The 13,411-nt window shown below is 35.3% G+C and overlaps 1 protein-coding gene across 1 annotated transcript in view; it reads left to right on the forward strand.

Annotated features, from left to right (window-relative positions):
* The window catches only part of fto (FTO alpha-ketoglutarate dependent dioxygenase), a 402,707-nt gene that overhangs the window by 149,203 nt on the left and 240,093 nt on the right, over positions 1–13,411 (forward strand). The gene's annotated exons all lie outside the window — the stretch shown is intronic.

Raw genomic sequence — 13,411 nt, forward strand, 5'->3', positions numbered from 1 at the left:
AGTGTAGGGCCATTCGGGAACTGCTCTTGCCACACTATCATGCCCCTCCTACCAAGACACAAGTCTGGCAATTATTTATTTAAAGAGATGCCGATTAGCTGTGGACCTCACTTTACCACAACATTTAATGGACAAAAAAAGTCACATTTGGATTCCTTAGGGTAAAAATAACTAATTGCATACTTCATCATGAAATGGTCAGGAATGGCTGTAAAAAAAAAAAATAAATATGTATATATAATGTATTTTAAATTTTATTTTTCATTTGAATATGTTAGAATACCCTGTAATGGTGAAAATATTTGATTACCTTAAAATCTAAGCAAGTTATACTGTACTAAGGGTAGAAAGACTATTGTGTGGCTTCTGCTGTGTAAGATGATTAAAAAAAAAAAAAAGTATTTGTTTAATCTTAACATAGTGAACTTTGTTTGTGTTTAGTTCTTATCCCATGAAGTTTACTCTGCTTTAGGATTTTGTTGTTATTTCTGTCTGAAAATCTTTAGATTTTTCTGTGTACACTAAGTGGATATTTATACCACATGTATTTAGTTTATTATTTTTTTCACATTTTTCTCAAAGTCACTTAAGTTAAACTTCAAACCTCTGCTTATGCCTCATTTAATCCTCACCCTTGTGTTTACCTATAATTGTGATTCTCTTTTCCTTCCTGTACTTATTTCATACTAAGATGTTAGTGGAGTCTGGGTCTGAAGATTTGATGTTTTTCATTAAAGCCCACTTCATCAAGTGGTGTTTGGTCATCCGCTACCAATACTGCTGAACTATATGGTATCTATTATTCTTAAATGTCACAAAACAGTGCTGATGAAAAGTCTTCATTTGGGCATTCATTTGCATACTTTTTCAGGGCCATGCATAAGGATTTTTAACATGCATAAACAAAGTCCCACAATAACTGTTCTTTCCCTCTGTCTTTGTGTTATTAACTAGTGTGGTAATTATTCTTCTCCAAAGAATGTTGCACAACACAAAACAAAGTTTTGGGGACCGTCCCCATATACTGTATTGTCATCCAGACAAAATAAAGAATAAATGATTCAATGTCTCAAAACAAAACAGTGAACAGTTTTCTCCAGTCAAAATGGCGACTTTATACAGAAAAGGATTATGGGACAGGAAATGGTTGGCAAGAAGTGACGTTGGAAACGGGAACCAGAAACAACGTCATCATGATGGGACGGAAGTGAGGTGGATTGATGGAGCCGGAAGTGGCGTCATCATGGTTGGCCGGAAGTGACGTCGTCGCAGCCATTTTGGAATCCGGAAGTGCAGGAATTATTTTTCTTCAGGTTTTCTGTTGACCAAAAGAGATTCAGGTAAGTACCACGTGACAACCCTCTATCTCGTGATGTTTCCCTCACCTTTAGGCTCTTTGACTGCCTCCTAATCGCACATGTGTGACACTAGGAACCTAGTAAACTTGTGTAAATCAATGTTTACAGCTATGTGCAGCTAGGTGAAAGCTTTATTTTAATATTAATCTTTGCCCTTTGGTCTTGTAGCACAGCTGGTGTCTGTGTTCTCGTGTACCAAAAGTAAACTCTGCCTAGGCATTATAGTCTCATCATATGTCTGGGACTATATTGATTTCTGAAGTTCCCAGTATTAGTATAATGCTCCTTATAATTTATTCAGTGAGTGTATGTAAATATAATAATTTACTAATATATGTACTATTACTACGTACATGCAACAATAATGACCGTGACATACTGTATATGCTCCAAAGTCATTTTTGATTATTTCTTTGTAGTTTTTTTGTTTTTTTTTTTATTTAGTTTGTTCTTCAGCTAAAGTTCTGGTAAGTTTCTTAAGATATGAATTGGGTTTAATCTTAATGTGTTTGATTGCAACATGCTGTAAAAGGTGCAATTTTAGTTTTTAAGGAACTAGTATGTAGAAATAAATAAATAAAAATAGCACTTGACATTCTATTACATAGGACATACCTAATGTATGTAATTAAACAATTTCTGAAACTCATTGCTGTGGCGTTAGTAGCCACGGTACTTTTGGATGTTATATGAAAGTAATTACAGTTGACACAAACATTCTATATAATGTAAGGTCAATCCAATGCAGTTTTTGTCCCTGGTTATATTTTTTTATCATAAATGCTTTATATATTTACCAATAACTGCTTTATATATTTACCAATCTTAAAGTCCCAAGAGTCTTTCTTACTTTTTACAGACTGTATTGTTTCATTGTCTGCTGGGACTTTTAAAAACTCCAATATCTTTTTTAATACTGCTTCTTCACGCAAGCTGTAAAATGATTCACTCAATGGAGCTGAATCTTCCTTTTTTTGAGTAGAGCCTTTTGACTGGTGTTGGCAGGAAAAAAATGAAGGCATTTTGGCAACCTTTCTAAAAATCTGTGTCTTAATCTACCCTTTCAAAAAAGAAATTGGTGAAGTGGGCCAAAATGAGAGGTCTTCACCCATTTTCAGCTATTTATTGTGAAAGAAAACAGACCAGCCTTTTATAGTTTTGCAGATTTGTTTGGCAAGGAAAAAAAATACATTATCTACAGGCAGGTCAGAATTTGCATAGGTATAATGGTTGTTTTTGCCTAAAATAATGACTTAATGATTTATAATATCTTTATTTATACAGCATCTGTTATACATGATTGCATTAGAAGGTGCTTTACAAGTAGTAGATGTTGTGTTTAACAGTCACAAACATGACAGAAAGGGTTGACGCATCCAAGGCTCATCATACCAACAGTACCTTCTTTGTGCAAAGAGACTTACCTCATATACTGCCAGTCTTCAACTACTACCCCATAGCTTCGGCCTGGGAGGTCCCATAAAAGAACTAGGTTTATCTGTTCAAAAATAACTGAAGAGCTTCAAATATTATTATAAATTTCAAGTAAGAAAGAGAAACCATAAAATCTTTAACTTGTATCCAAAAAGGCAGCTGAAATGTTTAAAAATAGTTATTTAATTACTTTACGTTACTTTTAATAACAAAGTAACAATAGTACTCAACCAAGTGAATAGGAGTTACCTAAATGGCAATCCAAGGTAAACAAGTCCAAAATAACACTAATCTGAAGAGTAAACCAAATACAATAGCAAAAGTCTATAAACCAAAAATCAGGAAAATAAACAGTACTTACATAAGACTCCAACACACTTCAGGACCTCTGCAGCTCTCAGGCTTTTACTGCCATAGGGAGGTCCAGTAGCAGTGAGACTTGCCTTGCCTGCTGGGACTCCACCTGCAAAGACGGTGAAATATATACCATTTAAAGAAACAGTACATATATTAGTTCAAATACAACAAATACAGCGATAAAACATAAAATACAGTCTAAACAGTATATACAGTCATAACAGTAGAAGCAGCAGTTCTACTAATATAAATTCAGACTAATTAGTTAAGTGAAAAAAAACTCTTTTTTAATAAGTGTATTTATAAAAAATTTAAATCATGAAAATATCAAACAAAAAGGTATGTTTTCAAATTAAACTTAAAACTACTTAACTATTGTGGCAAGCATTTCATAATTTGAGATCAAAATAAGCAAATGGAATCTCTCAACTATGTTGAAAATTACCTGAAGGAGCACTAGATCAAATAATGTATTGTCTCTTGGTCTGATATTTGGCTACAGTGTCACATATAATCAGGAGGCAAACCATGCAGAGCTTTATAAAATAATAAAATAACCTTAAAATTCATTCTAAAACTCACAGGAAGCCAATGAAAGCAATTTCTTAAGAACAGGAGTGACATGCACTTTTATTTGACAATGTCAACAATCTTATAGCTGCATTTAAATAATTGGCAGACATTCTGCAAAGCTTTTAGGCAGGCAAGTATAACGAAGACAGCAATAATCCATTGTAAAAGAAGCATACACCAGCAGTTCAGAATCCAAAAATCAAAATTAATATCTCACTACCTTAGCTTTATGATATAAATAATAAAATGCTGCTTTAGTAATCTTGTTCAGATGATCTGTAAAGTTGGAATCACTGTCAAAGATCACTCTTATGTTTTTGACTTGAGAGGCAGACTGCAGACCAAGTAAAGCCAAATAACTCCTAATCTGAACTCTTAGTGCCTTAGGGCCAATAACGAGCATCTCTGACAAACAAGATTAGTATATACAGTTAGGTCCATAAATATTTGGACAGCGACAACGTTTTTCTAATTTTGATTCTGTATATGACCACAATGAATTTTAAATGAAACAACTCAGATTCAGTTGAAGTGCAGACTTTCTGGTTTAATTCAGTGGGTTGACCAAAAAGATTGCATAAAAATCTGAGGCAACTAAAGCATTTTTTTAACACAATCCCTTCATACATGATGGCTCTTGTAATGTAATTAGTAATCCAATGTCATTGTAGCCTAGTGGTGAGTAGCAATGAAAGGCCATTGCCGGTTTCTGTATCTTCTGTGTACTTAAAACAGCAGACTCAATTAAATGTTACTTGTCTGCCTGCTTTATGTCATAAGCTGTCAAAAAAGAAGCCATGCCTGGCTTGATGCCACCTTCATCTCAGCACTTAGTTTAGCTAGTTCCTAATTTTTGGAAAAACACTAGCTTTAGACTCTTTGCTGCCCACACAAGCTTGTTAGACGTAGGTTATCTCCATGTTTTGTGTCTTCATATCATGTATGGCAGGACAAGCAAGAGCACTGAGCTACACCTATCTGTTAATGAGCATAGTCCCAGAATGTGGTGTACGTTGGCTCAGTTTTTTGTTTTGAACAAGTTCATCTAATTGGAAGTTTTTTACTAAATGTCTCATTGGTTGCAAAAAAGTTAACTTTGTTTTTATTTTTAGTTTTCATTTCCATTGACTCCCTACATCCTTACTAGATATATATATAGGTAATTGGCTTTGTTTTATATTTTCTCAATTCTTGTTTTCTGATTAAAGTTCAAATCATGCCTCTATTCCCTATAACTTATAGCCTCAAGTAACTTATTTCTATAGCGAGCAGCATACTTTTTATAGTTATGTATACAAATATAAATATATACATATACATTATTTGGTTGTCATAAATCACAAATCAAATGGTACTTTGGTTTTTGATGCAGCTATGAAAAAAATACAATAAATATCATCCTACATTTTTCCTTTGCTTATTTGATCCAAGCATTCTTGACCACTTTGTTCTATCTCAAAGAACATCCCCTATACTCCCTGCACAAATTTGTACTTTGGAACTGGTTCAAAGACACACTGTTCCATCTTGTATTCAAATGCCACTAATGGTAAATATTTAACCTCACATTAAGCATACTAGAACAACATGTTGATTAAAGTCACAGAAGCACTGTGTTTACACACAGTTTTTTAAAAGCACAGTCCTAATTATAAAGCTGATTTTTTCATTACATAATCTGTGTACTTGACAGCTTTGTTTGTATGAAATTAGTATTGCAGTGTGACACATGCAAGATGTGGACACATCATCAGTGCCAAGCTCAGAACATAAAGTATTGTTTTTGAATCTTCCAAGGATAAGAAAATGAAAAATTCCCACATTTACCTTGAGGTTGTATGAGATAACTAAATATCTAATACATTATTTCTGTTACTTGTTCAACATTATTTTGGTAATTAAATACAGTAGACCCTTTAATAAAATCAAGAATTTGGATCTTCCCTGTTTTGCTCATACGATCACAAGAACATGTAAGGTTGCACTTACACCATGAAGCACATATGCATGGATTGACTGGGTTCAAATATTGGCCCAGGACTTTTGTTCAGACTGGTCCAGCATAATCATCTGGGGCCTCATGTATAAACGGTGCATATGCACAAAAATGTTGCGTAAGCCTGTTTCCACGCTCAAATCTCGATGTATAAAACCTAAACTTGGAGTAAAGCCATGCACATTTTCACAGTAGCTAAATGCTTGGCGTACACAAGTTCTTCGCTCGGTTTTGCAAACTGGCGGCATCCAGTGTCAAAGCAGTGCTACAGTTCCAGTGTGGTTTCAATTTCTTTTTTAGATCCACATCCCTGACACGGCCTTATAAATACACTGAAATTAACTGCATATTGTTTATTAGTTTAATGCATCTGATTGTAATTAACCTGTAACAATATAATGGTCCACAGAATGGCCAAACTATTCCAAATACCATAGTTGCTTTAGCGTTGTTATTCTCACTGCACCTTCTTCTTTTTTCAGCTGCTCCCATTAGGGGTTGCCACAGTGGATCATCATTTTCCATATTTTCTCACTGCACCACTCGGAGTATTTATATCACTGTACAGCAGCTGATTAGAAAAAGAATGATCAGTATACGGCATCAACCACACGTTTCTTCAGCCATGCTGTCTGTTGAACTGCTCTCATACAGCAAACGCTTCAGAGCCTTTCCTAGCAGGTCAGAAACAGTTTCATCCCAAGAACTATAAACACACTCCGTCTATCAAGTTCTCCTAGTAGAACACTTTGTACTTATAAGTACAATTATCTCACTGTAAACTTGTGATACAGTTATAATATTGCACAACCTGATCCACTTTATAAAGTGCGTATTTACATATGATGACGTTATCATTTTTAAAATGAAATGCAGCAAAAATCGGTTTATTATATTATACAAATAAAACTTTAACTTTGTTTAAATAATCTATATTGTTGTTAATTAAACATTACGGTGCCGCAGCACTAGCAAGGAGCTGGCGTTCTGTTCACGGATTTTTCCTGCCTCGTGCTGTATTCTTGCTGGGATAGGATAGATGGATAGAATAATTAAACATGTACTACAAAGATTTTTCAATGTTCCGTAAAAGTTTTGAAGAACCAACGTTCTAAGCTTACAGATGGCTTAGTGCCTATTACAGAGCTGATTGTGTGGCGATTGGGTATTTGGAGAAAGAAAAGTAAGGACAGAAATTGCTTAGTCTCACGGTTTGTTGCCTGATAGCATGATATGATAAGCCAAACACAATATTGATGTCAGCGCCCCTACAGGTGACGTTGTGCAACATTTTGGCGGCCAATGCTGAAAATGGTGATAAAATCAAAAACAAGATGGCATCAGAAAAGGCACAAAATATTCATAATCATCCTAAAACAAGTTCTAGCTGGAAATACTGATAGAAATGGATTCAGCAAGCCAAAAACATATATGTGAGGATATAAAGAGTTACATAAAGGGTGCACAAAACAAACAAAAAATTAGTAATGAAGATAAACCTTAATATGGATCAATGAGGAATTGTCCTGGTAGTCTGATGGCCTGTCCTTCCCAAATCTTATGAAGCCATCCAAGCCAGTTCAAGTTTTCACATTAAACACTTTAACAGTGCTGTCCTAATAAATGCAATTTTACATTGAAATATTGTGTGTTTGTGTGTGTATATGTCATCATTTGAAGAAAAGAAATCCTGTATTTCTAGATTTTTGGAAAATAGCATTGTTAATTAGGAAGAACTGCTTTGTTTTTTAAAATCATTATATGCAAAATGCAGGAAACACTTACTTTGTTAAATGGAAATGAGGAAAATATATATTCAGAGATTTGTGTGCCTTAAATTATTATTTTTTAATAGACTTAAATATGGTGTCATTCTTAAACCAACTGATCTGAACCCTCAGTGAGGCACTAGTCCATAACAGGGTGCAGAAAATGACAATGTTCTTCATATGCTGCATTCCTTAATTAAGCAAGTTGTTGTTCCAAAATCCATACCATATCATACCATTTTCAAAGCTCACTTAATCCTAAGCAGTGTTGTGAGGGGCTGGAGCTTATCCCAGAAAGCACATGGTACAAGGCAGCGACAATCCCTCGACATGACACCAGTCCAACAACTTTGTTGATGTAATTTGAACTTTTAGATCTCCTTTTGTTCAGAACTTGTATTCTTAAAAAAATAATCAAACAGCAGCTTTGTATGATGACTTTTGAAAGGCACTATGGCATGGCAAATATTGTTAAGTTAGATCCAAACTTTAACACCCCCGCAATGCAAAAACAAAAGTAAGACAGAAATTCAGGGCTTTAATAAAATGCACAGCAAATTAACAGAAACTTCAGTAAAAAGATTTATGCAGTTTTCAGTGGTCACACATAGTGTCATGTGGAAAGTGCTCATCATGCTCCAAGCAGAGCTAGTGAACAATGTTAAAAAACTGCTTATGAATATTGCATTGTGAAGCATACAGTACACAAATGGCATTATGTATGTATTGGTCTTTGGGAAGTAAGCGTCTTGATCATTATCACTCTATTTTAAGCCCCTTTTTATAACTTCATCAGAGTCACAGGTTACACAACATTCAGGAGAACTGATTGTATCCTTGATTATATACAGTATATCTTATTCACAGTAATGTAATTTACAAGACATTAAAATAAAAAAAAGAAGATTACAAGGGGAGATGTTCCAGTGCTGGTGAAAGCAGATGAAGAAGTAGAGTCATCTGATCCAAATGAAGTGTGCCATTCATATGTGAAGACACCTCTGCAGATGGAGACATGGTGTTGCCTATGTTTGAAAGCTATTAATCAGATGCAATTGTAAATATTTATATCTAGTGGATCCAACCTACAATACTAAAGTTTATGTACATTAAATATTCTCTGCTACTGGTGTTGCCATATTTCAAGGTAATGAGACACGTTGACAAATGTAATTACAGCCTTCTGCTCCTGACCAGTCCTGGACAGCTACTGTGATTTACATGCAAACAACATCCGCATTTCATGTGACTAAGAAAACATTTAAATGTATCTAATTGAGATGAATAAGTGTTTTGTAAAATGTCTAAATGCTTCATCTATCCATTACAGAATGTAATATTATTATTAATATTATTATTTATTGGTTTGATCCTCAAAGATATGGGTTGGCAGGTAGCACAGGTATATTTCCCGCAGCCTACATTTTCCACACATACAGAACAAGAAGAGAGCTCAGCCGACATGATCACTGACAATCAAACAATATATTGTATGATATGTTGAAAAAGTTCATAATCAGCAATCTTATCATATTAATAGCTTCAGAGTATTCAGCAACAGGAAAAATTTGCTTGACACTTTTATTAGTGTAGATACTCAGTAGGAACATTTCTAATTTGTTTGGGCAAGTGAAGAAAGGGAGATGATACAGACCATGATCGACCTTGTAAAGGAAAGTCTTCAAATTACAGACAACCCTTTATAACATGAAGGCATGTGAAAAGCTTTGTATGTTGGAATTACAGACATGGCAAAAGGGTGTGAGACGTCCAAAATAAGCCACTAAAGCAGACCTGGATCTTCACTGGCCAGCCCAAAACAAGCTCACCCCAAGCAACTACTGGCAGGCTGTGGCCTACGCATGTCTTACAATGGGGAGCATGCTTTTAAAGTTATAAAACTGCAATAAAGTTGAAAAATTCCTTAAAATGCTTTGCAAGGAAGAGAAAACTTTAAAAAAATCTGGCATGCGAAGACAATCCAAACTGTAATCTTAATAAATTGAGAGCTTATTTAACAATGATAGAAAAACAAGGACAAAATATGCGAAAGAGAAAAAAACAATTTTCCTAAATGGCAATTTGAGTCAAACAAGTTCCAAACACAGTCCAAGAGCAAAATCCAACAAACTGTAGCACAAAAAAAAAACAAATCCAAGAAAACAGAAAAAATAAAAGAAAAAGTAGCCAGTACAATCCAACACTGCTGAGTTTCTTTTCCTGACTGACTTGTCAAGAACTGCCACTTGAAGTTGCACCCACAGAAAACAAGAAGCATTAACATGTTTAAAGGGATAAATGTTAAATTAGAAACCTAACTGAAAAAAACATAAAAGTATGAAAAATATTTATTCAAAAAACAAGATTAAAACAGAAAATAAAAATAAACCCAAGCTGCCACAAAACAAAGAGTTACTAAAGAGGATTCACCAAAAAGCTGTTTGTTGTCTGACAAAATGGGAGGAACCAAAGTTCACACAGCAGAATAAATGTTGTGTATTGTTGTAAACATGATGTAGGTAAATCATGTACTCACAAGGAAATGTTTCAAAACCTGAACAGAGAAATGAAAAATAATTTAAAAGGAAAGCAAAAAATATACAGCCACCATCTTTTGTAGGAAATGTGTGAAAATGTCAGGCAATGCCTGTTTGACTGGTAATTAGAGTCCTAGTCATAAAAAATAGTATAGCTGCCTCCATGAAACCAAGGAATAAAATGACAACGGTGGTAAGAAAAAAGCAAAACAAAATGCTACTGATATGATGTTAAATGTGTAATGTTAGTTGCCAAGACGAGGGGTGGACGACAAGGAGAGAAGAAGAAGAAGGGACTGTGCTATTTTGGTGCTTGTACTGTGCTGCTGTGGGGAGCGAGGGAAAAGCGCTTCCTATGTGAGTAAACGTGTTGTGTGGAAAAGTCATGTCTCTGCCTGTCTGTGTCAAGGTTGGGGCAACTGGACCACCAGTGGTTTCCACAATATCTAATTAGTAAGTGTTTTTTTGGGAACTTTTTAGGTCTCTCAGATCTTCTCACCAATTATTATGTTTTTTTCCACAAACATTTTAAAGCTTATTGGTGATCCTCACAATCGATAATTTGAAGTCCCATTTAAAATCTTGTATTTATTTGCTTGCTTTTAGGTTGAACTTAAAGGGTTTTATTCTCTAATTGTATGCTCACATATGTGCTAGTACATCTGCAGGTATTCAGTTTAGACTGCTGGTTTTATTTTCCTTTCATCTTCTTTTATTGTAATTTATTACCTTCTACTCTTGCTTATTAGTCTACTGCTTAGTTTTATTGTTGTAAAGCACTTTGTTCAAGTTTTAGCTGTTTAATTTAAATATGCTGTGTAATTAAATTTGATTTGACTTATGTGACTATGAGCAGGTGTCTTATTTAAATATGAAATGGGGAATAAGTGGAAACGGACTTTTGAAAGCAGGCCTTAACATGCTTATATATCTGAAATGAGAAAGCAAAAATTACCATCTTCCATGACATTTACCTTCTTCTTAATCACAAAGTACAATCAATGGTTTTCAGTTAAACATTTTCTTGCTTTTGTGAGGTTTTGTATGAGATGACTTTTAACTGTTACTTTGAAATGTTTTGTGTGCACTCTATTGGGCTGCTGTACTTAGTTGTGTGTCTGCTAGCATTCTTGTTAGTGCTGGGCATTTTCATTAAGTTTACTGAAGTGAAAGATTAATTTGATGCTTTTGATTTATCAATAAGGGTACATAGTAGTTAAAAACAAAACAAAAAAAATTTTTCCCCTTTCAAAGACTCCCAAATATATATTTAAATAATTTAAACATTATATTAAACACACTGACAATTCGTGTCGTACAAAATTAACCTGCTTGAAAGGATGACAACATAGTGATGCATGATAAATATAATACAGTACTTTTGAGAATCATAAGTGAACAAAAATTGTGTGAGTCATTTGTGGATAATGATTTACTTTGTGAATCAAATAAATGAGAATCATGCGACTTGTTCTCAGGTAATAATTCAGTTTCCAAATGAAATGAACAAGAATTGTGTAACTTGTTTGTGGGTAATTATTCAGTTTGAACTTGAAAGAATCAGTAAATGATAAATGTTTGGTGCATTCATTGAGCTGTGCATTAAAATAACTTTAAAAGCAAATAATTGTTAGAAATTATAATATTTTTTTGAGGTTCAGTTTTTGTGTGGCTAATTTTTGAATGTTCTAAGTGACGTAAAAGTATTAGTTGTCACACATGCACATCAGAGGGTCACCATCTGGGTTCCTCCCAGATACATTATACCACCATGGGCCAAGAGGAGGTGCTGTCTCGTCTTCTTTTGCCTCCACTGTGATGAGAAACTGCTCAGTGAGGGCTACTGACTTTGCCCCTTCAAGTCCCAGGGTCTTAAAAGCCCAGATGCCTGGAAGGAGGCATCACTCGTTGTGTGGGGCAGATGGATCTCCTGCAATCACAACGAAAGAACCCGAAAGAAGTCTTGATAGGTGGTGTCTTTATTTGTTAGAATGCTAGAGGGTGATTTTTTTGTTTATACTTGTGCCATCAAGCGCTGTTTAATTTTGTTATTCCAAGTAAACAGACAAAGCCTGTTGGCACTCTATCTTATCTTAAGTTGTACAAAACAATTTATACACTCTTAACATGAATGTGTTGTTGCTGTTTTGCACTTGTATTCTGAATAACAAAAACATCAATAACAGAGTTTTTATTCACTGGTAATGGTTTGGTTTGAATTGGAAAGAATCATAGGAGAAGTGGACGAGATTCACGATTCAGACAGATGGTACTTTCAGAGAGAGAGATACGGATGACATCATGCTTGCACTTAAGCACTCCTGTTGAGCTTCACTGAATTGATTCGTTCATGCTTGAGAATCAATTCTTGAGCCTCACCAAAAAGAGTCATTCAAAAATAACAAATCATTCATGAATCTCCCAGCATTTCATCTTGTAAGCTCTGTTCTGTGTGTAATGCAGTTAGTATTGGTATCTTGCACAAGCCACATTATTGAACATTGATGCTGCACTCTTGCTTTGTTGACAGCATGCAGAGGATAATCAATTCAAAATATTTTTTGATATTATGAAGCTTCTAACTGAATATTAAGGGCTTAACTTTTAAAAATCGGCCATGCTGGTGTGTCAACTTATCTTTGTCATGAGTGAAAGGATATAAGTTTATACTGGCTGTTCTTCTTCTTGGGCGGCACGGTGGCGCAGTGGTAGCGCTGCTGCCTCGCAGTTGGGAGACCCGGGTTCACTTACCGGGTCCTCCCTGCGTGGAGTTTGCATGTTCTCCCCGTGTCTGCGTGGGTTTCCTCCGGCGCTCCGGTTTCCTCCCACTGTCCAAAGACATGCAGGCTAGGTGGATTGGCGATTCTAAATTGGCCCTAGTGTGTGCTTGGTGTGTGGGTGTGTTTGTGTGTGTCCTGCGGTGGGTTGACACCCTGCCCGGGATTGGTTCCTGCCTTGTGCCCTGTGTTGGCTGGGATTGGCTCCAGCAGACCCCCGTGACCCTGTGTTCGGATTCAGCAGGTTGGAAAATGGATGGATGGATGTTCTTCTTCTTATGGAACTGTTTGGTGTGGGAGAATATTGCTGGCTTAAATTCCAGATTTTGGTACTGTATGTCTGGGAAAGATTTACAAATTTAAGAGAAACTTTTGGTTAAAAAATAAATAAATAAAACATCACGCTATTCTACTTACATACCTGTGTGTATGTCACCTGTTACACGGCTGCACTCGGGTGCCAATCCATGTGGTTCGTCGTGTGATACATGCGGCACTGTGCTGTAATTAGGCACATGCTTCCAACCTCCTCCTCATATCCAAATTGTCTCTGCTTACTGCTTTAGTAAACATATTGAGTTAAATTTTGAAACCTTTACCTTTATTCATA

The sequence above is a fragment of the Polypterus senegalus genome, chromosome 9 (genome assembly GCF_016835505.1).
Source record: "Polypterus senegalus isolate Bchr_013 chromosome 9, ASM1683550v1, whole genome shotgun sequence".
NCBI classification, from domain to species: domain Eukaryota; kingdom Metazoa; phylum Chordata; class Cladistia; order Polypteriformes; family Polypteridae; genus Polypterus; species Polypterus senegalus.